The sequence below is a fragment of the Triticum dicoccoides genome, chromosome 1A, assembly GCF_002162155.2.
Source record: "Triticum dicoccoides isolate Atlit2015 ecotype Zavitan chromosome 1A, WEW_v2.0, whole genome shotgun sequence".
NCBI lineage: Eukaryota > Viridiplantae > Streptophyta > Magnoliopsida > Poales > Poaceae > Triticum > Triticum dicoccoides.
The window spans coordinates 19,175,708-19,203,481 of record NC_041380.1 but is presented as its reverse complement, the minus strand read 5'-3'; the positions used below and the strand labels follow the sequence as shown (position 1 = coordinate 19,203,481).

Here is a 27,774-nt window from a genome sequence, read left to right as displayed (position 1 = left end):
CCGACCCCTGGGGCATCAGAAGGGCGACCGGACGGCAACAAATGTGCCAAGAAGGGGAAATACGCCGACGCGGCTACCACTCGAGTGCAGGAGTCCATCGAGCACTGTCTCGCCGACGCGCAGGCCCGAGCCGTCCTTCGTGAAGAGAAGACCGATGCACGGTGGTCGGTGTTGATGTCGAGCAGCGCCGTCAAGCTCGACCTGCTCCGGTCCAACGTCGTCGCGAAACAGAGAAACACCGATCTGGCTTTCCTGCTTGGCGGGGCGAACATGCTCCAGAGCACCGACGAGGTGGTCAAGGCGTGGTACTTGGCGGAGCGCAGCCTCATCCTGAACCAGCTTCCCTCGACAGTGCCGCTGACGCCGACGCCCACGCCGCCGCCGCCACCACCGCCAAGCCCGCGTGATGACGCCTCCACGACGCCCAGCACCACCAAAGCCGCGCCGACACAGCCCAGCGCAGAAGCAGCTCCGACACCGCCAAGCCCGCGCACGCCAACTCCGCCGACGCCTGGGGCAAAGCCCGCCGAGTGATGCATTGCACACGCGAACTTCTGCCGCTTTATTTTTTGTACGTTGAACTATGACTTGCGATCGCCGGATTTGTGGCATCTTTTGTGAGCGGGAACGGCCAAGTTCGAATTTTCCGCGTCCTGGTGGCGGTGCCTGGGGGCGTGACTGGGAGCTAGGTCACCCTCAGGGGCCGAACTTCCGTCGATTCTCCCCCAGACCGCTCTTTTTTAGCGCCCTGGGTGCCTAAAGGAAAATAAGGAAACTTCAGGTAGGCGGTTTGTGTGTACGGCAGAGTCGAGCCCAATCTCCTCGGACTGAACTGGTTGAGCCGAACCATTCCCCTCCACTGTCTCCCCCACCGCACGGACCCAACCAAAGACCTAGCGACCGCCATGGCGCCGCCGCCGCCGGCGCTCCCGGACGAACTCGTCGAGGAGACCTCCTCCACCTCCCGCCCAATGACCCCGCCGGCCTCCTCCGTTCCTTCTTCGTCTCCAAGGCCTGGAGCGGCGCCGGCTCTGGCCCCAGCTTCCGCCGCCGCCTCCACGAGCTCCACGGGGAACCCCCTGTGCTCGGCCTCCTCCACGACCAGGCCAGCGACCGCGCCCCCTGCTTCATCCCCACCACGGCCTCGCCCTTCTCCTTCGCCGTCCCGGACGACCGGTCCTGGCTGGCCCGTGACTGCCGCCACGGCCGCGCCCTCTTCTTCCACAAGTGCGAGGACGCCAAGGAACTCCTGGTGTGGGAGCCAATCACGGGCACCCAGCACCTCGTGCCTGTGCCCGCGGCGTTGGAGCGCGGCTACTTGGCTGCGGCCGTGCTCTGCGCGGCGGATGGGTGCGACCACCGCGACTGCCTCGGGGGCCCTTTCCGCGTGCTTTTTGTCTTCCCCGGCAGGTATGGCACGTCGGCGTGCGTGTACTTGTCTGAGACCGGTGCCTGGGGCGAGCCGGCCTCGACACACGGCGACTTAATGGTATACATACAACATTCCGGCGTTCTCGTCGCCACCTCTCAGCTCTACTTCGTCTTCTATGACCACGAGGAGAGTGGGTCGATCCTGGACTACGACTTCTCCAGGCACTCCCTGACTGTGTTCAGCGCAGCAGACAACCACTTTGGCCTGTATAATCTCGTGCTCGCAGACGACGGTGGGCTGGGAACAATCCAACACGTGCATCCGCATCTCAAATTGTGGACAAGAGAGGGGGGTGATGACACTGATGCACGATGGGTGCTCAGCCGGGTCATCTCCCCGTGCAATTTGCTCCCAACTAGTGCTCGCTTGGATGAAGGTTATAGAGGGCTAGTGGTGGGCTTTGCTGAGGGAGCAAATGCCATTTTTGTTTGTACGATGGCTGGCCTCTTCACAATTGAGCTGCAATCTGAGCAGGTGAGGAAGCTGCGCGATGATTCTATCTTCCGTAATGTGGTTCCTGTTGTCACTTTCTACACTCCTGTGCCCCGAGGCGACCACCAAAATCTGTTGCTGTCGAAGCCTGGCGAGGAGGCAGGTGGTGAGGAGGGTGTAGAGGAGCAGAAAATAGTAAATCAGGCGCAACAACTGGCCGACCATGGTTCCAATGCTATCAAGGAGGGGGATTTTGTCAACAGTTTCGAAAGCATCCGCCACGAGCACAATATCAGGTGAGGGCTCTATCCCAAACTCCTCCCCATTCCAAGCTACGCTGAAACATTTGTATGGATGTGATTGTGGAAACAATGAACTCCCCCTTGGTCCAGTGCTTTTTAAAATTAGCACCATGTGTCATTAGTTGCTTTGTGACTTTTAGTCGTTTTTTTCAGGAGATGAATTTAGAACAGTTTTAGATGTTTTATCCTTTTAGGACGAAGTGGTTGCCAAGCGGTAAGAAGGTATTTGTCTATCACCGTCCCTTTCTTTGGACCAGTGGTGGTGTCAGGGGCTAGGGATGCATAACTGTGTGGCGAAGTGCTTTATTTTCATTGAAGTTTGCATTGCTCTCTAGGTTTTTCTATGGAATAGTAACTTTTGGGATCAACTGCCCCCATAGTTTAAGCGGGGACTGCAACGCCCATCAGATAGTCATATACACATAGAAAATGGCCATGTGATTCTATATATGAAAATTGATGGTCATGCGTCAATATGTTCTTTTCCTATTAGGCTAAATACCCGTAATATTTGGTTTTTGACAAGAACACCGACTTGGTCGCTGGTTAGGGGAAAACTCAAATGGCAACAACAGAAGCACTACAAATACTGTAAATAACCTTGGGGTTGTTGGCAGACACTTCAAGTTTGGTAATGTCAGGCTTCAGATGGCAACAGATTGTTGAAATATGATTTAGCTAAATACTCCCTCCGTTCTGATTTACTCGTCGTGGTTTTAGTTCAAGATAATGCCTGACACAACACACACGATGTCTCTACTTATTTTCATGTTCCCTTAGTGGTCAATACTCATCCGTTGATGGGTGTACAAGTAGCTACATAAAAGTGGGTATCATTCAGCATTTAATCTGTTATTTTCTGTCAATGCTATTGCATTGTTTGCCATGTTCCATATTCAATTGCAATTGCTCTGAAAAGTCTCCATTGTTTGCTGTTTGCCATGATGACAATCTTTGCGTTAGTCTAGGAGGGTTGTATAAACCATTTTGCATGTTCTTGTGCATGCGTGGAATGTTGTCCTTTATGTAAAGTTCATGTTTCATTCTGCTAGCATTACATGCCTCTTACAGGAGTGCAGCTTTCTGTTTATATATCAGGTATTCAGCTGTACTAATATCTCAATCTGGTAGTCTAGTTTAGATTCCAGACTAAACTTTTTTCATGGTATATTGTAGTTGACAGAACTTTGACAAGGATTAAGACACCAAAAGTGGATTGACACCTCGAAGAAGTGAATGATGTTCAAGACTTGGTATGAAGATAGTGTCGCAACTAGGATTCTATCATGCAAGGCTGCTGAGGGTGTGGATTAATCTCCTAGGACTTGAAAAAACTATTTTGTGGTATATAGCGGACAACTACAAGACTTGGGGTGCTTCTTGTCCTCTCCATGGCAACTATTTTGTCTTGTGTGGTCAGGGGAGGTAGAGAAGCAGGGGTGACATTGCCGTCGAAGATGAAGGAATAGGAGCTACCGCCACCGTAATCTCAGGTTATTGTTGGCTACCGCATCATTGTTGGCCCCCGTCACCATCAAGCTCCGGCAGGTTTTTGTGTTGCCTTGATCTCTTGGTGTCTCAAGCTATTGTCGGCGGACGTGGACTTGGCAAAGCGCACGACCCAGAAACAGACTCGCGCTGAGTCGCCCAAGCTGTTTCGCCGGCCTCTGCCTCTGTTCTTCTTCAACCCGTCAGCTCCGCCTCCGCTGCCTTCTGGGCTGCTCATGCCAAGCCGCCTTGGCCTCGCGCTTTTCTGCCGACCTCACCGTGAACCGCCGACTGCCAGGGAGCCTTCAAGCCGCCTCCATTGTTGTGCTGGGTTCCGAGCAGCCATGGCCTCGTGCAGCCTCGCTTGAGCGCCGGCCACCTCCGCATCACGCCCGTCCTCTGCTCCACCTCCGCGACCTGCCCCGTTCAATCTCGGGATAGACCGCCGTTCCCGTGGCCATAACCCGCCGTGGATCCCTGTGTTGTTGAGCCGCTGGAGAAGCCGCTGCCCGTGGCCTCGATCCAACCCAGGGCCAAGAGCTCCGCACGCCGTCCGTCTCCCGCGGCACCCAGTTGGTTCACAAGCACGCAGATGCATACTTGTTTAGAAAAAGTACTACAGGAACCACCGATGCTACTTGTCGTCACACATCAAAGTCTACATGCGGACAATTATTATTTTGAAAAGGGAAAAAGGGCCAAGGAAAAACACGTAGATGACCTGCATCTGTACGGATTATCTTTTATGTCTGACTACGCTCAGTATCATTGTCCACGTTCATCCGATGAAAAGACCAGGTGCTATCTTTTCTATGTATTTGATCAACACATATTAAATTGTTTAAAAACAATTACTTTGGTTTGTGGTATTTTTTCGCAGGATCATTATTCATTACAAAGGTGTCGTAAGGGGCGTGCGCCAAATTATTTTTTGCACTAGCACTTGTCCGTACCGTACTGCTCGACGGGTACGTGCGCAAGTGGTGGCCTCTGCTACATCAACACAACACGATTGACTCGCCCGTCCGCTCCGGTTTAAACTGCCGCGGCTGATTTATCTGTCTGTACCCGCGGCTGATTCATCTGTCTGTACCCGCGGGCGACTTGCCCGTGATGGCTTTCAGCTTCACCGTAATGATCATCAATTCCACGGCGGATAATTTCTGGGCTAACATATCAGGTGAAATCCATCCAGTATATTTTTATATTATATATTGCTTTCTTTAAAAGAGCAATTACTCCGCTTGCAAAATTATCTAATGCAAGACCCTAAACCACCATATTGGTGCAAATTTAAAGGCCGTTAGAAAATTTGGGTGCTGAATCCAAGAAGCAAAACAGAAAAGAGAAAAGGAACAGATGATAGAACTAACCTGCTGCATCACTGACCAGGATCAATGGGTACTAGAAGGCATCTTCCGACATCATTGAAAGAAGAACTAAGTTCATCATTTGAACTTGACTGGGCTGCAGAATACTTGCGCTTCTTTGTCCTGGCAGAGGATCCTGATGCCTCGTTTACTAGCATTTGGGTGCTGCCCCGATTTTTTTAAAAGAAAATAGCACTTGGGTGCCAAGTGCCAACAACTTGTTCTGGCTCCTCTGTATCTTTGAATACCATCCGGAAGAGACAAGTTCGCCTTGCTTTGTTTTTCCATGTGAGTCATGTTATTTGGAAACCCTCGGGTTTCATCGGTATCAAATCCTGCTAGTTTCTCCAAGTTGAATTGTCCTGTCAAGAAAAAGTTGTGCAGTTCCGAAACCTTGAACCTCCACCTTGGTTCTCCTTAGATCGACTAGTGTCTCTAGAAGCCTCAGTTTTTCGATCCCCTTTTCAAAGGCTGTGATTAAAAGCGGTCCCAAGGCTCAGATATTTTAGAAGCAGAAGGTTGTCTATGTACTGCATTTGAGATGATCTCTCCCTATTTGACGCATTCTTGGACACATCTAGGAATCTCAGCAGCAGTTGATACTCGCGGAGATCAAAATTGGCAACACCAACCTGCCCAAATATTGTGAGATATTACTGCCACATTGCAGTTATTCTGTATAGAAAGCCGGCGGACATATTACTGCCACACTGCAAGACAAGGTATTGAAGTTCTGGGAAGCGGACATGTGCGTGATGAACTCACGGATCATGCCATAAGCTGGGCGTGTCTTCACCTTGTCATTGCTGCCTGCCACATCCATGGGCTCGCTCGATGAATGCTCTGGTTTTACGAATCCCTAGGCCTCATCAGGCTATTTCTCCTAATAGGATGATCACTCGGAAACACACCAAAATACAGCAAGCAATCCTTGGGACGGGAGCATTGCCTGTCAGACTCGCATAGCTATGGGTGAGCACCTGTCGCATTCTATCTAAGGCGTCGCTCGTCCTTCTCGAGACGATGGCCTAGCTGCCTGCACACATCATGGCAGCCGGATCTTGTCAGCCATGCTAACAAGAACAAGTGGTTGGCCATCATATTTCTTCAGAATCTCTGCTGAAGCTGGCTCCATGTCAACTGAAGCTTTCTTGAAGAACAATTGTTTCGAGTGCTTCTCAATTACCATGTCTTCTTACTTTCTGCACATAGCCCTTCTCAGAGCTGCAAGCGTTAACTACTAACTGTACTCTGCTACTTGCACCATTATCTGTTGGGAAGGAAGGCACATACCATGGTACTCAAGTGATCTGTTTGCATATGGTCGTCTATTACAATGAAATACCTGAATCACATATCAGAAAATGATTATTTAAGATGAGATCATGAGTTCAATGAACAGTCAAAATTCTGCATGTTGTATGTAGCAGAATTAGTGAGCAGATGAGTACAATTAATTGAATCTACTTGTTATGCAAGTGCTCTCTAATATCCGCAACAACCAAAGTTGACATTGGAGCTAACAGACACCCCCCTACCAAGTTGGTGTTCGTGTCATCTCTTTCTACAAGATCATCATTCGCTAAGATGACCACTTTATAGAGAAACCATTTGTTGAATGTTGAGCGGAACTTTTTTTTAACTCCGCCTATGTTGTCTCAACATAGCCAGTCCCAATCCCCGGTAAAGAAGGTGGGTTGTGATAGGCTTGGCGAGCCAACGTAAAAACCCAGCCACTCTTATGGAGATGAAACCCAAATGATTTTCGTTATGGGGTAACCCTCTCAGCGACGCGCCACATCAGAACCCGGGTGTGGTGTCAAATGGTCAAGCCCCCCCCCCCTCCCCGGTGGCGCGCCGTATCTTGATCTGGATACGGTGTTAAGTGAGCAGGGATCGGGTCTTCGCATCCTTAGTGGCGCGCTACATCGACGCCCGGATGTAGTGGAAGATGAGCAAGGGTCTTCACATTTAACTCGACCAGTGTGATGGGTAAGGAAGCTAGCCGAGCCTAGGAGGATTCTCTTAGGTAGATGAAACGTAGGGTCTCTGAGAGGGAAGCTTCGGAAGCTAGTTGATGCAGCGGTGAGGAGAAGTGTTGATATCCTTTGCGTCCAAGAAACCAAATAGAGGGGTCAGAAGGCGAAGGAGGTGTAGGATACTGGCTTCAAGCTGTGGTAAATGGACGGCTGCAAAAAGAAATGGCGTAGGCATCTTGATCAACAAGAGCCTCAAGGATGGAGTGGTAGACGTCAAGAGACATGGGGACCGGATTATCCTGGTCAAGCTGGTAGTTGGGGACTTAGTTCTCAATGTTATCAGCGTGTATGCCTCGCAAGTAGCCCACAATGAGAACACCAAGAGGGAGTTCCGGGAAGGCCTAGAGGACATGGTTAGGAGTGTACCGATTGGCAAGAAGCTCTTCATAGGAGGAGACCTCAATGGCCATATGGGTACATCTAACACTGGTTTTGAAGGGGTGCATGGGGGCTTTGTCTATGGCATCAGGAATCAAGAAGGAAAAGATGTCTTGAGCTTTGCTCTAGCCTACGACATGATCGTGAGAGTGTTGTCCCTCAGCGTAGGCTGCTGGTTGCTGACTTCCGCTTTCGGATCCGTGTCCAGCGGGATAAGCGTGCCAAAGTCGCTAGAACGAAGTGGTGGAAGCTCAAGGGGGAGGTAGCTCAGGCCTTCAAGGAGAGGGTCATTAAGGAGGGCCCTTGGGAGGAAGGAGGGGATGCAGACAATGTGTGGATGAAGATGGCGACTTCCATTTGTAAGGTGGCCTTAGAGGAGTTCTGAGTGTCCAAGGGAAGGAGAAGCGAAGCTAAGGATACCTGGTGGTGGAATGATGATGCCCAGAAAACGATTAAGAAGGCCGCAAAGATGGTGAAGAAGAAAGATTATTTCAGACGCCTATACCTAGATAGGAGTGCAGACAACATAGAGAAATACAAGATGGTGAAGAAGGCCGCAAAGCGAGATGTCAGTGAAGCAAGATATCAGGTGTATGAGGGCGTCTACCAACGGCTAGGCATGAAGGAAGGCGAAAGGGACATTTACAAGATGGCCAAGATCCGCGAGAGGAAGAGGAGGGATGTTGGCCAACTCAAATGCATCAAGGACGGAGCAGACCAACTCCTGGTGAAGGATGCGGAGATTAAGCATATATGGCGGGAGTACTTTGACAAGCTGTTCAATGGGAAGAATGAGAGTTCTACCATTGAACTGGATAACTCCTTTGATGAGACCAACGTGCGTTTTATGCGGCGAATCCAGAAGTCTGAGGTTAAGGAGGCTTTAAAAAGGATGAAAGGAGGCAAGGCGATGAGCCCCGATTGTATCCCCATTGAGGTGTGGAAAGGCCTCGGGGACATAGCGATAGTATGACTAACCAAACTTTTCAACCTCATTTTTCGGGCAAACAAGATGCCAGAAGAATGAAGACGTAGTATATTAGTACCAATATTCAAGAACAAGGGGGATGTTCAGAGTTGTACTAATTACCGTGAAATTAAGCTGATGAACCATACAATGAAGCTACGAGAGAGAGTCATTGAGCATCGCTTAAGAAGAATAACAAGCGTGACCAAAAATCAATTTGATTTCATGCCTGGGAGGTCGACCATGGAAGCTATTTTCTTGGTACGACACCTTATGGAGAGATACAGGCAGTAGAAGAAGGACTTGCATATGGTGTTCGTTGACTTGGAGAAGGCCTATGATAAAATACCGTGAAATGTCATGTGGTGGGCTTTGGAGAAACACAAAGTCCCAGCGAAGTACATTACCCTCATCATGGACATGTACGATAATGTTGTGACAAGTGTTCGAACAAGTGATGTAGACATTGATGACTTCCTAATTAAGATAGAACTGCACCAGGGGTCATCATTAAGCCCTTATCTTTTTGGCTTGATGATGGGTGAGGTCACAAGGGATATACAAGGAGATATCCCATGGTGTATGCTTTTTGCGGATGATGTGGTGCTAGTTCACGATAGTCGAACAGGGGTAAATAGAAAGTCAGAGTTATGGAGACAAACCTTGGAATCGAAAGGGTTTAGGCTTAGTAGAACTAAAACCAAGTACATGATGTGCAGTTTTAGTACTACTAGGCGCGAGGAGGAAGTTAGTCTTGATGGGAATGTGGTGCCTCAGAAGGACACCTTTTGATATATGGGGTCAATGCTGCAGAAGGATGGGGGTATTGATGAAGATGTGGACCATCGAATCAAAGCCGGATGGATGAAGTGGCGCCAAGCTTCTGGCATTCTCTGTGACAAGAGAGTGCCACAAAAGCTAAAAGGCAAGTTCTACAGGACGGCGGTTCGACCCGCAATGTTATTTGGCGCTGAGTGTTGGCCGACTAAAAGGGGACATGTTCAATAGTTAGGTGTGGAGGAGATGCGTATGTCGAGATGGATGTGTGGCCACACAAGGAAGGATCGAGTTGGGTAGCACCAATTGAAGAGAAGCTTGTTCAACATCGTCTGAGATGGTTTGGGCATATTCAGCGCAGGCCTCCAGAAACTCCAGTGCATAGCGGACAGTTAAAGCGTGCGGAGAATGTCAAGAGAGGTCGGGTAGACCAAATTTGACATGGGAGAAGTCCGTAAAGAGAGACTCGAAGAACTGAAGTATCACCAAAGAACTAGCTATATGCAGGGATGCATGAAAACTTACTATCCATGCGTCTGAACCATGAGTTGGTCGCGAGATCTTGTGGGTTTCACCACTAGCCTACATCAACTTGTTTGGGACTAAAGCTTTTGTTATTGTTGTTGAGCGTAACTTTAGTTTTTCAAATGTGTTGTCTATAAAAAGTTCATCGTTAATAAGATCCGAAGACCAGAAGGAGTCAGTCACCATCGCAACGAGTTTTTAGTTAAGCTGATCGACACAACTGACGTACTAAATCAAACCAAGCAGTCCACTTATCCCATCTAAGGTTCGCCGAAACTAGACATTCAACGGACTTGTCACTGATAGATATTGTATTAACATCAACCTCTTTCCATTACACAGTATCATAAAGGTTCAGCTATTGTAATACCAATGGCTCGTCTCCTTGCTAGGTATCCTCCCGGAATCTATAATACGACCATCGCCCACCTTAAAAAAAGGCCTCTACGAAAGAAATGCAGTCTTTACTTTCATCAAGACCTTCCAAAATGGTGAACTCGACGTCTGTGCCGTTATTCGAGATGAAGTCTTAGAGTGGACGTATATGGACATTTGCTAAGAATATCCCAGCCCCTTGGTCCTTTGGCCTACAAAGAATATCCCAGTTCTCCAAGCGATCTTTTCTTTTATGTGTATCACCCTGCCGGAAGAATCTGGATCAGTAGTAATCAATTCTTTTGTGTACCCATTTTGATACTTTGAAGATGAGAGCATGAATATAGTTAGGCTGGTGAGCACAGAGTTGACTAGGACCAAATGTCCTCCATAGGACATAACTTCTGATTTTTCAAAAGCTGAGCTATTTTTCAAACCGGTCCTACTTTTCACTAGCAGGGCAGAAGCGCGGCGTGAGGCCGTGCCCGTCAAGTGCCTGTTGTTGGTATTGTTTCAACCACTTAATACTGGTACATGTCATGAATCACAACCACATAAGGTTTTATGGATCTGGGGATGAAGTCAAACCCATGACCAAAATATCTGGTAAGAAAAGGGAACACCAAAAGCCTAAAAAAGCAAGATCTTTGTCAAGAACCTTTATGAAAGCTCGTCGGTGCTTCGGGTTCTTCCAGATTTTGCATGCAAATCTTGAACAGTTGGATATTGGATTATCTATTTGATAGTACAAACTATATTAACCAGATGGAGCAAACAACTTAATCTCTAGGAATTATTTATGACAAAAATATGAAGGGTCAACTGATTTATAGTGCTTTAGTAATATGAACAAAGCAACCGCATAAGGATAGAGTTACATATTCTCAACCACTAAACCAGAACAGAATACCAAAATTACACGACGAAAGAACATGCATGTGGCATCCCCTACAACTGTGCATAATTGACCCCAAATCAGAACTACCTCATGAATGTTTGCTATGCCCAGCTGACTCTGAATTACACCAAATCAAATGCCAATTCTTCAGAAAACAAAGGATGCCCACAGATCAGTGATCTGATCTTCTAATACGTAATTTAAATACCTCCGAAGTTATAACTTAAGTTTGTAGCCCATTGATATAACTTGACCCAAGTATATCAATAAACAAGACAAGAATACATAATATTCAGATAATTTGTTATTGCCTATTCAAAGCTAAGCCCCAACATAGCTAACTTGCTTAGCCCCCATGAGTTTATCCTTTCTGAATGATGGCTCAAAAGGACCATGAATGCAGGAAGAATAACACCAGGCTTGTCATTTGGTCAAATGAACAAACATCAATAATGGAATTTAAATTAACCATAAAACTCTTTGCTTTTATTCCAAATACATCTTGGGATATTACTAAAGCACTATAAATCAGTGGTGAAGTCATATACTCATATGCTACAGCAAAAAAAAAGGGATTCTTCTTCTCATTACATGAGGGGTGAAAGGGATTTTACCCAACAATATAGAATCTCCAGAAATTGTAAAAGGGTACTGTGCGTCGGCCAGCTTCCTTACGATTTATAACAAGGTTCAGGGTACCAGCCTGCTAAATCGTTGGTACTTGTTGATGAGATAGTAGCCACACTCGAGCTACTGGTGCGCCTGAATGATCCTGCTGCTGGGCACATTGACCAACGGTGGCTGCCCCCACCGGAGGGCTGGGTAGCGATCAATGCAGACGGTGACGTGCAGCAAAGATTGGCCGGCTCGGGACCACCGAGGTACCTATTTGGAAGCTGGTGCAAACCAACACAAGGGTGTTGAGGACCCCTTCATAAGCGAACTATATGCTTGCCGCGAGGGCCTTGAAGCAGCGAGCAGCAGAGGAGAAAGTCATGTCATTATGCAGATGGATTGCTCTGATCTAGTTGATTTATGGCACAGACCCGGTACTATAAGGGTAAATGGTGCGCATATATGAGAGAGATAAAGAGTTTAGCCGATACTTTCCAGGGTTTCAAGCTTCTATGGATTTGACACGAAGTAAATTGGGCGGCGCACCTATGCGCACGAGAAGCTCTTAGCATTTCTTCAATTACTTGCTTTGATGTAATTCCTGGATTCCTGACTTGGTTTATCCAGTCAGATTGTAATCTCTTGTCAGTTTAATAAAGCGAGGGATTAATCTAAAAAAAATACAAGGTTCAGGGTACTGTGGCAGAGTTTAAAATTCAAATGCAACGCAAACACAACACAAACAGGATACAAACCCATCTAGGGTCCAAGGCTCAAGAGCCGACGCGCGCGCACACACAAACACAATCACGATACAAACCCATTAGGTTGCAGGCGGGCTCAATGCTCAAGAGCCGACACACACACACACCATACAAATCCGAAGGGGGTCCTTGTCTAACAAGCCGAAACACACACACAAACACTAAGCTGAGGAAGACCACGATAGTGAGGAACATCAGCCACCATCAGCCTCCCTGAAGTTATCGATGAGAGCATCAAGGATCCGACGATGAAGATCCCTGGGTCGGAGGCCTCATGTTCGACGAAGATCCCTACAAGAAGAGCTTTGTTAATTACAAATTTCCATGGCCCACGCAAATGCAGAAAATCCGACCCAAGCCAGCCAAAAGTTTGGCAAGTTCGTTCCTCAAAATGAAGGTCGCGGAGTGCATCTATTAGAGCTACTTATCAGTACATACCTTGATCTGCGCCCGCCGGGTCTGGAACCAGTATTTGATCTGCTGGGGAGTCAGGCCGGTTTCGCGGCTGAGATTAGCGACCTGGGTCTCGTCGGGGTGGGGGCATTTCTAGAACGCCCTGCGACACCGGCGGTAATGAGATCACAAACAGAAAGAAAATTAAGGCTGGAAGAGATGGAGTGTATGATTAGAGGTGCGTACGCCTCGAGCGCCAACCATGCCTACCTGCAGCGGTGGCCGTCCATGCCTACCTGCAGGGTACCAACCTCTCTCAAGCTCGCTCGCTCTCGCTGGCCAGAGGAGACGACTGGAGGAGGAGGAGGAGGAAGGAAGAGAGATCTTGGTGCTCGGCTGTGTGACCTCCGGCTCGCCGTCGCTCCTACTTATACACACCGGACTGGTAACGCCAACGCCACTCAGTCATACGCCAGCCTTGCCAATCTTGTTTCCATATGCTGCTTTTCGCACCGAAGTGAAACTGCCGGTTTGACCGCGCTCCTCTGCTGCTCGTCGACCTCTCTCTCCTCCTCCCAGCTTTCTCTGTTCGTCCATATCCTTCCTGTCGCGCAAACAGCTGGAGCCATTTAAGGCCAAACCTCCTACTCGCTGTCCTCCTACTGTGCGCAGACTACTCCAAAGCTAGCCTGGATACATACATACTCATAACCTGGTAGTGTATAATATTGCCTGACCTAATAACCATGCTTATCTATCCTTTTTTTAGGAAATCTATCTATCTTTCTTATATTTACTAATTGGATGCACCTTTCAAGATGTCTCCTTAATCCACACCATTAGAATTAGTTATACCGTTGGATTGTAAAATTTACAGCCAGAATAAAAAAATCATCTCCTTAATCCACCTTATTAGAACTAATTATACCGTTGGATTGTAAAATTTACAGCCAGGATAAAAAATGAAAAGCAACGTAACACAGACTGTCCGTACAATACAAAATAGCATCTGCCATGTCTACCATCAGTGGGAAAAAAGAGAAAGCCTCCACCCATAAAAAATACAAATTGATTTGGGATGTTTGTTTCATATTCTGTTATTTTTTGTAAGTATATTTGTTGACGAGGTGCTGAACAAATCTCCCCATGGCCAAACTGAAACAAGGTGGTTTACATATATGTTTACAGTGTGTTCCACATGCATGGGCAATGTGAATATATGTGCAAAATTGAGTTGAAAAGCTTCCCATGCGTACGCATGAACTCCAAGGAGAATCAAAATTGTAGTATATGGATCGGCCTCCACTAACTTGACATCATGATAGATTAATTTGGGGGAAATAACATTTTATTCTGTTTTGAAAAATATGAAAAATTACATGCATGTAAAATACACGCACACATGCGCGCGCTTATACATGCGAGGAAATACGATAAGTTTCAACCTAAGATAAATAAAGATATAAATAAAAAGTTGAGTTATTGTGCACTAAGCGACACTAGGTAAGGTATGGTATACGTGACATGCCATAAAAATGTAACTACAATAAGTACATACATAAAGTATCATATTATTTTCTTTGAGTAAAAATTATCACACTAATATATCAAATTTTACATATGTATGCCCTATGTGACCTCTAGATATGTGGATTTTTACCCATTTTATAGAACTTATAAAACTATTGGCATACTAAATTGAATATAGTGACCGAGTTGAAATTGGTAGATTTGCTGTTGAGAACAAGTTAATGTGTGAGAATGAATATATAGTACTCTCAACTGAACAAAATAACTTATGTTTTAGAAGAGAAAACAATAGCTTATGCTGCACTTCAAGTTTGATTTGGGCATCCCTAAAGGAAGTTCTGCACACACCCTACGTTTATGCAAACTCAGTGCTAATGTTATCATAGTCAACATGAAAGATCCATCTAACTGAGTTTATGAAAATTCCATGTAATGTCTTGGCTGGCAACTTTTAGCAACATGAAATAATCATGACCTATGGTGAATTAATCCCTGAACAATCAGACTCGTTAGTAATAAATGACTATAATCCAATGGACCAGAAGATTATCGGTTAGTTTGGCAGCCTTGACACAATTCTTTTGAAACCAATATAATTATCACTTTTTTATGGACCAATTAACGACATGTTTTATATTTGTGGCATTAAGCCTACCATACTTCCGTGGTATATTAGTGAAGACACGTACCCTTTTTCCATAGGTTTAACCTTACAAAAGCATTGACTGAACAATTATGTTTATTTAATTGTAGAAATATCACGCACAAATCAAAGAGTAATTGAGTCTTCTGTCATTACAGGAGAAGCAGACATTGCTATGAGAAACTTTAACCAACCATCAGCTAGAAACTGCAATCAGACAAAGATGGTGTAAACATTACTCAATGGGTCATGCCAACATGTGGAGGCTGGATGAAGAGAACTGCAAAATGTATGGGCAATTGAGGACGTAGTACACTTTCCATTTCTTCATTAGTGTATTTGGTTAGGGTTTTAGTGTGTGCAGACTAAGGCATGATGAAGTGAAGTCCATAGCGATATACTTATTTTATTCCACAATTCTAAGCATAATGATACCCCCCATGCTTAATCAAACGCTGTAATAAGAAAAAAAATAGGAGAAATATTAACTCCAGGAAATATCATATATTTTATTATACTTATCACTCAGAATTAAGTTACATATTCGACATTGGGTTATATCTCGAGTGGCTACACAAATTATATATATATTTTGCATTTGTTTCAAAATGAAATCTAAATTTTTTCCCGGCAGTTATATAACAAGCTAATGTGTGTTAAATAAATAAAATTCATGATATTATTGACTTGTTTTTATATTGTTTATTCATCCAATGTATCAATGTATAAAATTCATGATATTATTAACAAAAAGTGTATCCACTCACTACAAACAACAAATGTTCACTAAAAGTTTTGAACTAATGTACCATTTGTAAAACTAGCCCGTGCAGATGCACGGGTTGATGACTAGTCTATACTAATTAGAGACCCCCTAAAAATTCCCACGTTAATTAGTAATTAGGAACCGTTCATCTTGTGGGACCAAATTATTACTGTATAAATCTTCTTAATTTTTTTCCCACTTAAGTGCAATTAGGAACCGTTCATATTGTGGGACACAACTATTACGATGTAGATCTTTCAGTTCTCTAGTTATAATATCTAATGCATCAATGTATCAATGCAGATCCAAAGTGCTCCTTTAATTCTGGCCAATGCATCAATGCAGTGCATGGTATGGGGTACTGAACACTTATGTGGAGGATTACTATATATATTTCTTAACCCTTTTCATGCTCTTTAAAAACCATATTTAAACCTACATCTCTGAACTAGCATCTCTTCTAATTTGGTTGGGAAGTGGATAAGTCATTTTGGAGCATTAGTTACTTGGTTTGTTAAATCTACTTCTCTCTCTCTCTCTCTCTCTCTCTCTCTCTCTCTCTCTCTCTCTCTCTCTCTCTCTTATATATGTGTGTGTGTGTGTGTGTGTGTGTGTGTGTGTCTTCTTTTGTTAATTTTTATCTGTTATTTCAATTTTATGGTTAGGTAGTGATCCAATAGATATATGTGAATCTTGGAAGCATAAACTTTGCTCTGTTCCGATGGAATTTCTTTTGATAGTGATCTTTGCAGGCTGGGAATGTATATGCATTCAGAATTTCTAGTAGGTGGCACCTTAGCAGTATTTATTCCAAGCAACAAGGAAGATCGAACAATGATGCACAAGTGAATCTCTTGGGAGTTCTTCCGTGTATTATTTTTTCTACTTGGTTATTTCAGTGTCACCCCTTTGCTAAATTTATGTACTATAAATAATAAAGCACAGATGTGAGTTGATTTTTGTACAGTTTATGTATTCTGTTGTATAGTGTTCGTACCTGCTTAGTAATAGCTGCTATGTACTTAAGATCTGATTACTAACACCAAGAAACTTCCCAGAAATTTATATGCACTAACTTATTCCACGATGCTAAACTTTACGTTGTTGTAGTAGATATCCATGTTATAAATACATGTGCAGACTTTACAACAGACATATCATGAGTAGATAAAGTTCAGTCTCTATTTGTATATTGAAGAAGAATATATGGCCTTACATACATCTATTTCCATTCTCATATAATTGAAAGAATCATGTTGTATGATCTAATACCATCTAGACAAATGGAAGTGAGGGGTTATGCCCTAATTAATTCTGACATCACATTCATAAACTATGTCTTTCTTTTATAGCGACGAGATGATTATGAAGAGATCTTTGGTACGTACACATAGGATGCTCTCAAATTTATGCATGTCAGATTTATCTTAGTTGTTTCGTCTGCATGGCGCATTTAATGACGATTAAATTTTATCAAATCATCGAAAGAACAGTTGCGGAGCCATTAATTTGTAATTCCAGTCATCTTTTCAGTAGGGGCATACTCGGCTGAAATTGGTGCAACAGTTCATTATTCATGGCAACTCTTATTTCCTTTCTATTTTCAGGTGAGGTCAATTAGTTAATGGATGGAGAAATAGGATTTCTATCTATATAGATGGCACTACTTGAAATTATTACATGTAAGTATGAAATGATATTCTTTTATTGTATATACACATTCTAGATTATTATGAATCACTTCAAGAATTAATTAAAATTAGTTGTTAGTACATAAATTGAAATTGGTTAGAAGGACCACGTGAGCCTTTGTTGTTTTTTAGAAGGTTGGCATAATGTTCAAGTTCTACACTTCTGCAATAATGCCAAGGCAACACATTCTTCTTTGTGTCCAAATATTTATTGTCACAAACAAATCGTTCTGCTCTGTTTACATATGAGATCATGTATCAATATATTTTCGAAATTTCCAAGCTCGCCCTAATATCTTTGCCAATTGGTCTATAGTTTTCTGTTTTCTACAGAATATTGCTTCCATGCATTATTGTACGCTGAACAAACTAATTTGCTTGCATCAGATGTACTACATTTCCCAGATGGAAAATGAGGTATCAACATATTAGGTAATTGTGTTAATCAGTGGCGGAGGTAGGAACTCTAGAAAATTATGGTTGAGGGGCTAGCTTAATTAAGGGAAAAGGCAAAAAAAATATTATTGTTCATTTGTAATTATACATGGAAAAACAAGATCATGGGGTAGGCTAGGGCCCCTACTGTCCATCCACTGGCTCTGCCAGTGGTGTTAATGCTATTAGAAAAACTGATCAATATCAGATTTGTCATGTAGAACAGTTAATTTTCGTAATCTTATAGCTACTTTTTATATTTTTATTTTATTCATACAATATATCATAAATTATGCAATATTTGTTTCTTCTTTCTAACATGGAGTGAGTGTATTTGAATGTTTGCATATTTTGTTCCTTTCATTGGGATATCTCTAATCATTAATGTGTGTAGACCTTTGTATGGTACTGCCGTGGTGCCTTTGGTTGTTTTTCCTATAAAATGCTATTTGGTATTTTAGTTGTGATCATGATGGTGCAATGAGAGTTTGCCCCTTATTCATTGCAATTCTGCTTATTTACATGATTAGCTTCATGGGAATGGTCACATGCATCGATATACATGTATAACGATGGAGTGTTATTGTTGATAGAATGAAGGTGAAAGATACACAAGGAAGGCTTAAGTTGTTATGTTTTAGGCTTTTAGCATTACAATCTTCTAGATGATTAAGTAGTTCCGTTTTAGCATTGCAATCTAATTCAACTTTGAGTTTCTAATTAACTTCTTTTATATCATAAGTGTGTGTTCATAGAGCATTCACCCCTAAAACAACTTTGGTGCACATGGTTTACCAGTGATACAATTTCCATCATTCAATGAAAACTCACATATAGCACTAAATGTAAATAACTAGCCCGTGCATTTGCACGGGTTGGCGACTAGTAGTATTAAATTTGGATACTTGGCTACAATTGGTAATATGGTGCGCGTGTTAATACATATACATACTACAAACGATGTTTCCTATAGTACTATTGTTGGAACCAGGTTTCAAAATTGTTACAGTCCTTATAAATTGGTTCAAAAATTATATTAAGACAATGTTGCTATCTTTATTTCATTTTCCTTTGCCTACCTACTTCCTCTCATGCATGCGCGCCAGTCTATTCGTGAAACATCCATGATATGCTATCACTAGTAGAAAATGGGGCTTAATTGGTTCTAGCCGGATCGGACCAATAGTCTCAGTCGCATTACAAACCGGGACTAATGTGAGCATCAGTCCCGGTTCGAGCGACTAGGACGCCTGTATTGGGGAACGTAGCAGAAATTCAAAATTTTCTACGCATCACCAAGATCAATCTATGGAGTAATCTAGCAACGAGGGGAAGGAGAGTGCATCTACATACCCTTGTAGATTGCTAAGCGGAAGAGTTCAAGTGAACGGGGTTGATGGAGTCGTACTCGTCGTGATCCAAATCACCGATGATCCTAGTGCCTAACGGACGGCACCTCCATGTTCAACACACGTACAGCCCGATGACGTCTCCTACACCTTGATCCAGCAAGGGGAGAAGGAGAGGTTGGGGAAGACTCCATCCAGCAGCAGCACGACGGCGTGGTGGTGGTGGAGGAGCGCGGGACTCCAGCAGGGCTTCGCCAAGCACTACGAGAGACGAGGAGGGAGAGAGGTAGGGCTGCGCCAACGGGGAGAGCAAATCACACGTATTGGGCAGCCCCATACCTCAAGTATATATAGGGGGAGGGGAGGGGCTGCGCCCCCACCTAGGTTTCCAGCCCTAGGGGTGGCGGCCAGCCCTAGATCCCATCTAGGTGGGCGTCCAAGGGGGGAGAGAGGGGGGGGGGCGCACCACTAGGTGGGCCTTAGGCCCATCTGAGCCTAGGGTTTCCCCTTTTTCCCTTCTCTCTTTGCCTTGGGCCCTGGTGGGGGGCGCACCAACCCACTTGGGGCTGGTCCCCTCTCACACTTGGCCCACGCAGCCCTCTGGGGCAGGTAGCCCCACCTGGTGGACTCCCGGGACCCTCCCGGTGGTCCCGGTACGTTACCGATAGCACCCGAAACTTTTCCGGTGACCAAAACAGGACTTCCCATATATAAATCTTTACCTCCGGACCATTCCGGAACTCCTCGTGATGTCCGGGATCTCATCCGGGACTCAGAACAACATTCGGTAACCGCGTACATACTTTCCCTATAACCCTAGCGTCATCGAACCTTAAGTTTGTAGACCCTACGGGTTCGGGAACCATGCAGACATGACCGAGACACCTCTCCGTCCAATAACCAACAGCGGGATCTGGATACCCATGTTGGCTCCCACATGTTCCACGATCATCTCATCGGATGAACCACGATGTCAAGGACTTAATCAATCCCGTATACAATTCCCTTTGTCCATCGGTACGATACTTGCCCGAGATTCGATCGTCGGTATCCCGATACCTTGTTCAATCTCGTTACTGGCAAGTCTCTTTACTAGTTCCGTAACACATCATCCCGTGATCAACTCCTTGGTCACATTGTGCACATTATGATGATGTCCTACCGAGTGGGCCCAGAGATACCTCTCCGTTTACACGGAGTGAAAAATCCCAGTCTCGATTCATGCCAACCCAACAGACACTTTCGGAGATACTTGTAGTGAACCTATATAGCCACCCAGTTACGTTGTGACGTTTGGTACACCCAAAGCATTCCTACGGTATCCGGGAGTTGCACAATCTCATGGTCTAAGGAAATGATACTTGACATTAGAAAAGCTTTAGCATACGAACTACACGATCTTTGTGCTAGACTTAGGATTGGGTCTTATCCATCACATCATTCTCCTAATGATGTGATCCTATTATCAACGACATCCAGTGTCCATGCACTAGTGCAGAACCGGGCAATAGCACCGGTTCGTAAGGCCCTTTAGTGCCGGTTCCATAACCGGCACTAAAGTGTGGTCACTAAAGCCCCCCCCCCCTTTAGTCCCGGTTCAGCACGAACCGGTGCTAAAGGGCAACCATGTGGCACGAGCCAGCTCCGGGGGCTGGGAGCCCTTTAGTACCGGTTGGTAACACCAACCGGTACCAAAATGTTTGGGGGGTTTTTGGTTTTATGATTTCTTTTTCATTTAATTTTGTGTTTTCCATTTTAATTCTTTTTCGTTTGCTGGTATTTTACGATACTACACATTGTACACGTTATGCATATATATATAAATAGAATTTCTAGTAGAACCAATCATATATATATCATCAATGTCTCACAAACCACCATATTAATTCACACATACACACATGTATAGCTATATACAATTTCTCCTACATATGCATGTTGCCTTCAGAGCCAGTGGCATTAGCCTAATTGGTGCCTTCGGAGCACGATGACAATTGGAAGTGGTTCATGACCTGGTCGATGGGGGCGGTAGCAGGTAATAGTATTCTCCCTTCGGATTTATGACCTGGTCGAGAAAAAATCCCACTATTTCCTCTTGAAGTGCTTCTACGCGCGTCGTTTCTAGGAGCTTGTCCCGCACCTCTTTGAACTGTTAAGAAGGAGATCAATATGCATGTGTATTAGTTGTGTGACTAGATATTGATAATGGTGTAAAAATTGTGAATAGTGTTCTGACAAGCGTACCCATTCCTGTCTTTGAGATCTGCTCCTTTCGGACGCCATCATGCGAATGTTCTCGCAAACGCAGAATGCACACAGATCAGTCCCCTGCGCCTGCTTCAGGGTCTTTATTACGAGAATGAAATTTAATTTGATCAGATAATAATTAATCAAGCATGATAATTAAAGAGATGGCAGCTAGCTAGCTAGTTAGTACTACTTAATTACTTACCTTGGATCGAAACCATTTCAGCTGTCGTTTCCATTCGCCTTCCGTGACGCTGATGAACCTTGCCCAAGCCCCGTCCGCCGACAAAGAAAATGAATAAAGGTGTTATTAAATAGTTCATATCATGAAATGACAAACTAAATAGGCCGAGATATATAGTTAATAATGATTAAAATTACCTGTTGACTATCCCAAACAAGATGTTATAGTCAATATTTGCTTTGAGTAGTGAGTCCGGTACTTGAACTGTTCCGGCGTCAACATTAATGATACACAAGATCCAGTGAAATCTGCATGCACACACGTTTGCATGTCTTAATTAAGCGGGCATATGTAAGCAAAAACATGTAGCTAGCTAGTAGGCAAAAACAGAGAATTTGTAGTACAAGAAAGTGTGACTCACTAGAAGTTGCAAGGAAGTAGTATATCTTCATTGTATTTGAGGCGCTTCAAGAACTCTAGCATGCTGTCCTCTACCTGCTTTTCATAATGCTTGTTTATTTTCCATGTGTATTCATTAACAGTGTTTGGGTCAATGAACCCAATGCCATAGCGTCCACCTTTTCTCATTTCATACATCTTCATCCTGCATAATACCACAGAAAAGAATATAGTGAGGATAATTACAGGTAATGATTGATCAGAAGGATCACTACAGCTAGCTTGAGACTTAAATTACAGAAAGAAATCACTTACAGACAATAGCAACTGACGATAGATCTGTCGAGTGCGTCTTGATTGTATAACTGAAACAGTTCAGAATACTCAACGGTCACAGCATTCTCATGGTAGTAATGATCCTTCTTGACTTGCACCATGAGGGACTCTCGATCGGATCTCTTGGTAATGTCCATGTACCATTGATGCAATTCATACATTCTCGTTGGGAGCTTCTTGACCTCTTCTGGCTTGACCAAAGGTTGGCCTCGGGCATATTTCCATTTTATTTCCTCCTCTGTAAGCACAGGCATGTCCTCGATCTCGAGGAGTTGTCCAACAGTGATGTTGAGAGTTTCAGCCTGCATTATATGCTCCTGGGTTATTACCACATCGCCCACCTCGGGAACGTAAACTGTTTGCCCACAATAATATTGGGCGCACGTACTGTCACGTGTTGTTCGCGGCACAGCAAGCTGGGGGATCGATTGCGCCGCCTGTTCTCCCAGCTGGGCAACGGTTTTCCCGCATTTTTTGACAGCTGCTTGTTGTTTGCTCGTGCTCGAGCTCGCCTTCTTCTGTAGACGCTGTCGATGTAACTTCCTGATGTGGCGCTCATAGTCTGTGTCAACAGGCTTAGGAGCTGGTGGTTGAGCCATACGAATGAAGTGGTCAACTACTTCCACAGGCACTTTCTCCCTTGGCGGCGGTGGCGGTTTCGGTCCAAAATGGGCGTCGACTTCTGCTCGCACTATGGCATTGGTTTGCTCCTCAGTCCTGTCGTAAGCCCTCTCAGGAAGAGGAGTAGTGAGGTTTGGACCATATTTATATCGCTTGCCTCCGCCTGTACTTCCTGTACTATGACCTCGACTCGTACTGCTACTAACCATAGCTGCAGGGTGTCTCTTCTGCGATTGCTGAGGCGGCGGAGACGGCTGACGGGGCTGAGTTGGACGAGGAGGAGTGGCCTGAAGTTGTGTCGGACTTGCAGTGGCCTGAGGTTGTGCCGGACTTGGAGGAGGAGTGGACGTCTGACGTTGTGTCGGACTTGGAGGAGGAGTGGCCTGACACTTTGCCGGACTTGGAGGAGGAGGAGTGGCCTCACGCGTTGGTGGACTTGGAGGAGCGGGAGTCTGCTGACTCGGTGGCGGATTTCGACGAGGAGTCGGGTGACGCGGTGTCGGTGGCCTTCAAAAGATGATGCAATCCTTTCTCCATAGGATGATATGATGTTTGGCATCTTCGACTGTGTGCTCCTCGTCACCTCCAGGAATGTCAAGCTCTAGCCCCGAATATTGGTCCACCACCTCATCAACCACGACATGAGCATAGCCTGCTGGAATCGGGTTGCAATGGAAGGTTGCACCGGGGGAATTTGTATAAGCAACGCCGTCCGCCACCTTCAAGGATATGTTCTTAATTTTGAGGTGTAGCTCGCAATTAGTGTTCTCCGCGATATCATCCACGGGGTATCTATCCAGCATTGCGTCAAACGGGGTGGAACCCACGCTGTTTCTCGGCATGGATGTGGCGGTGGTATCCAATGCTGGATCATCCGCTAGCTGCTGCAGCTGCTGAGACCCCCTTTGCAGGCTAAGTGAGTCGATCTGCTCCTGCTGCCGCTGGAATTTGATTGCCAACTCCGCGTGCGCTGATTCTAGGCCTTGAAGGCGTTCATAGTCGAGCTTCCTCTGCTCCTCCTCCATCTTCCTCTTCTTCTCCTCCGCAATCTTCTTTCTCGCACGAGTTCTGTAGTCGGCGTTCCAGTCTGAAAACCCCTCATACCATGGAATAGCGCCCATGCCTCGTGTTCTTCCCGGGTGTTCAGGATTTCCCAGGGCACGCGTAAGCTCGTTGTTCTCTCTGTTGGGCTCGAACAACCCGGATCGAGCCTCTTCTATTGCAACAAGTAGCTTATCTTCGGCTCCGTCCAGACAAGCCTTCTTGGAAACTTTGCCTGTCTTCGGGTCCAACTCCCCCCATGCGCATAGAACCAAGTCCTGCACCTGGGGGGCCAGCTCAATGTTTCTGGAGTGACACTTGCATCCAGCATCTCTTTCTCAGACTTATCCCACTTAGGCATTCCCACCGCATAGCCACCTGGCCCCAACTTATGTAACTTATCCTTTTTTGCAGCATTGGCCTTGTTTATTCTTAACCGTTCCTTAGATAATTCTGAATCCTTGAATTTCACGAAATCGTCCCAATGAGCACTTTGATTCTCTAGTGTTCCCTCAAATACTGGAGACTTCCTTCCTCCCTTGACGTACTTGTCCCATTCACGATTCTTGTGGTTCTTGAATGCAACCGCCATCTTCCTAAGAACAACGTCCTTGACTTTCTGCACATCTGCTTCTGTGAAATGATCTGGTAGGGTGAAATGTTCCATGAGAGTATCCCAAAGCAGAATTTTTTGTCTGTCGTCGACAAAAGTAAGATCTAGACGTGGCTTTGCTGGCTCTCTCCATTGTTGAAGGGAGATCGGGAGTTGGTCCTTCACAAGAACTGCGCACTGACGAACGAACTTGTCCGCAATCTTCTTAGGCGCTAATGGTTCGCCATTAGGTTTGATTGCCTCGATATTATACTTTACGCCCTCCTTCAACTTTTTGTTCGGGCCTCGTTTCGTCTTGTTGCCTAAAGATTTGCTCGATCCGGATGACTGAAAGAAGAAAGATCGATTCGTTAATATATCTTCAACTCATTTAAAACATGTGATGATCACCAGATGCCTGCTTATATAAATATATATACCTCTTCGGTGTTGTCATAATCGTAGTTCATGACTTCATCAATTCGGTCGTCGCGATCGAATATCATATCACCCTCTCCGGTGTTGTTTAGAAATTCGGAGCCGTCATAATCTTCTTCATTCTGATCATCATCTGGCCCACGTATTATATCGAACATGGTCTGTTCTCCCTCTCTGTTGGTATTTTCCGCCATAGCCTTTATTTAACTATGCCAAAAGAAATATAAAACAATTTAGTATTCAAATTACATCGTCTCGAATAATAGATATAATCTTGAATACATTGTCTCGAATAATAGATATAATCTCGAATACATCGTCTCGAATAATAGATATAATCTCGAATACATCATCTCAAATAATAGATATAATCTCGAATACATCGTCTCGAGTAATATATAATCTCGAATACATCGTCTTGAATATTATATATCGAGTACATCACTGGCTAGGTAGCTAATAAAGATCAAATACTACAGAAGAATCTAGGACACTCGCGGTTCCTGCGGCGTGGGCGGTGGACACCCAAAGAGAAGGAACCCTCGCAGGATCATAGCTGAAGTGAGATCCCTGAAGAAGCTGCCAGGTATTGGAGAACCTGCTGCCCTCTAACGCAACCATGTAGCGATGGACGTGCTCGTCCTCCTCCCTGACACGGCGACGTACCACCTCCTGCTGGGCCTCCCTCCGCACCGAAACTGGCCCACGCGAATGCCACCGAATGAGATCAGGGTCGACGACGGGACCCGGGGCCGGGTTCCTCATCAAGCGGCGCGCCCCTCCAGGCAGCACCTCCTAGTGCCAGCCCGGCGGAGCCCAGTCCCGGACATGGGTCAGTCGGACGTTGTCGCGAACGGGTCGACGGCGAGGATGCGGGCCGGGCATCGTCGAGAACAAATACTAGCTATATGCCCGCAAAAAGTAACATTTTTTTAATGATTGGATTTTGATAACTAAAATTTCTAACATTTCTATATAACTAACATTTCTATAACATTTCTAATATTTCTAGAACTAAAAAAAAGAAAAATTTCTAACTTTTTTATAACTATTTCTATAACTAAAAAATAGAAAAATTTGTAACAATTCTAACATTTCTAACTATTCTAACAATTCTAACATTTCTAACTATTTCTAAAAAACAGAAAAATTTCTAACAATTCTAACTTTTTTATAACTATTTCTATAACTAAAAAACAGAAAAATTACTAACAATTCTAACATTTCTAACTATTCTAACAATTCTAACATTTCTAACTATTTCTAAAAAACAGAAAAATTTCTAACAATTTCTAAAAACAGAAAAATTTCTAACTATTTGTATAACTAAAAACAAAAAATGTATGTGTGTGTGTGCGCTCACCGGCGAGGCGAGAGGCGACGGGGACGGCGAAGGGGGGCGGCGACGGGGACAGCGACGGGCGCGGCGACGACGGGGATGACGACAACGGGGACAGGGACGGGGCGGCGATGACGGGGACGGGGACGTACGGGCCGGGGCGGCGACGACGACGGGGACGTATGGGGCGGCGATGACGGGGACGGGGACGACGTGGGACGGGCAGGGACGGGGCTGCGGTGACGACGGGGACGACGGGGACGGGGACGACGGGGCAGCGACGACGGGGATGGGGCGGCGACGGGGGATGGAGACGTACGGGGGGCGCGGCGGGCGACGGTGCAGAGGAGAAGAAGCAGATGAGAAACTGAAATTTTCGTAAGTGTTGTTTATATAGGAGGGGCCTTTAGTACCGGTTCGAGCCACCAACCGGTACTAAAGGCCTGTTTTGGCCAGGCCAAGTGGCGGGAAGCGACCCCCTTTAGTACAGGGTGGTGGCTCCAACCGGTACTAAAGGCCCCCCTTTAGTACCGGTTGGTGCCACGACCCGGTACTAAAGGGGTGCGTTGGCGCAGGTGCGGTGCGGCAAGTTTAGTCCCACCTCGCTAGCCGAGGGGCGACCGCACTGGTTTATAAACCCTCATGCGGTAGCTCTCTCAAGCTCCTCTCTAAAGTAGGCCTACTGGGCCTACATGTTATGTGTTGCCCTGTTGGCCTACTAGGCTTTTGCGGGCCTGCATCCTGGCCCAACAATAGGTTGGGTTTCTAGTCGTATGCCGGCCGCTTTGGCCTAGTAGGCGGGCTTTTTTATTTTTTTTTGTTTTATTTATTTTTGAGTTGTTTTTTTGTGTATTTAGAGTTTCTTTGTGAATATTATTGTTTTAGGTACAAAAAATTACAAACTTTCTGTTAGTGCCCGTAGTTTTCAAATTTGAATAGTTTAAATTTTGAATTTTTTGAAATTAGTGTGAATCACTAGTTTGTGAATAACTTAACTTTAAAAATCAGTAAAGGCATGAAAGAATTTGTTTGCACATAAGATTTCTTCGCGTTTCAAATGCCAAAACACATAATTAACTACCCTAACTATTACAGAGATTCCCTTCTGGGTGTGAAACACAGAAGAAAGTGATGATAGTGAAGCCAATCACATCCCAGATCGTTGGGTGTGAAACTTTTTCTTCGCGTGTGTCCCTTTGCACCGTAACCATGGAAAATCTTCATCATTTAACGGGATGCTCGGGTCAATATTCACTGTGAATGGAGCAATTTCATCAAACTTTTCATAATCTTCTGACTTGTCTGTCTTGTCATCCACTCCCATGATGTTTCTCTTCCCAGAAATAACTATGTGCCGCTTTGGCTCATTGTATGATGCATTCGCTTCCTTATATTTTCTTTTTCTTGG

The 27,774-nt window shown here is 45.0% G+C and overlaps 1 long non-coding RNA gene and 1 pseudogene across 1 annotated transcript; one reads left to right on the top strand and one right to left on the bottom strand.

The window, feature by feature from the left end:
• The first annotated feature begins 905 nt into the window (after positions 1-905).
• Positions 906-3,604, top strand: LOC119350114 (annotated as a pseudogene).
• Positions 3,605-12,306: 8,702 nt separating this feature from the next.
• On the bottom strand, positions 12,307-13,138 carry LOC119351320. The gene is made up of 3 exons (XR_005169887.1): positions 13,026-13,138; positions 12,801-12,918; positions 12,307-12,653 (listed from the first exon to the last, which is right to left on the bottom strand). It is a non-coding gene; the product is annotated as an uncharacterized LOC119351320 (long non-coding RNA).
• Positions 13,139-27,774: the final 14,636 nt, after the last annotated feature.